The sequence below is a fragment of the Coenobita brevimanus genome, chromosome 110, assembly GCF_032717465.1.
Source record: "Coenobita brevimanus isolate Jiangsu-jjx chromosome 110, ASM3271746v2, whole genome shotgun sequence".
Classification (NCBI taxonomy): domain Eukaryota; kingdom Metazoa; phylum Arthropoda; class Malacostraca; order Decapoda; family Coenobitidae; genus Coenobita; species Coenobita brevimanus.
In genome coordinates this window covers 1,222,338-1,223,221 of record NC_137063.1, presented here as the reverse complement: position 1 = coordinate 1,223,221, position 884 = coordinate 1,222,338, and positions in this window count along the sequence as shown.

Sequence of the window (884 nt, the reverse complement as noted above, 5' to 3'; positions counted from 1 at the left end):
CACAGCTGATGCGAAACAGTTGCGAGACAGCTGCGAGACAGTTTCATATCCATATCCAGACCAGCTTCATATTTAGGTCCAGATATTTTGTTGCTCATCAGTTACGCCATAATGTACCTAGCTGATGGAAGAAAGTCGATCAACAGTAGAACAACAATCCAGACTTATATCACGTTTGTTGCTCAGCATTTCCTCGAATCGATGTTGCGTGTTTCCGTGTCTCTCTTGATACGGGAAAGGCGATGCAAAGTTCCGGGCAACGCGAATCACCGAACCAGTCGTCAACGGGCTTGTGCTGGGTGAGGCTGGGTATATGTGAGACTGAAATATATGAAAGGGAAAATACGGTGAAAATGACATACAAGTACTGATATTATGAAAACACGTGAATTATGGCAGACTTCACACGTGTATAACGATGTGTTGCAAAGGAACCGTTGCACTAGGAGACGAAAGAGAGAAGATGCCTGATCAAGACCAGAGTGAAGTGCATCATTCTCTGTATGTCCTCACGCTTTCAGAATGTATTATAGAGTTACATATTATAGAGTTACACGCTCTTGCCGTATCGCTAAATAATTCATGTGGCAAATATACTAGAAATATAAACTAGCAGCACAATGATAGTGATTGCCTAGTGACTGTTGTACATTCTCAAGATCTCAAGAATGTTCAGATACGCAGTGGCGCAAGTGTTTCCCTAGTGATGCGTAATGGTAGCTAAATCGTCCACAAACAAAGTCGTTCATCTGTAACTCGAATCTATCTCGAAACTATTGCAAAAAAGGTTGACTAACAAATCTAAACTCCGGACGAGATGCTGAAAAACTCTCGCTACAGTGAATATAAGTGTCACGCTACTGGTTCACATGAAAATTATGCGT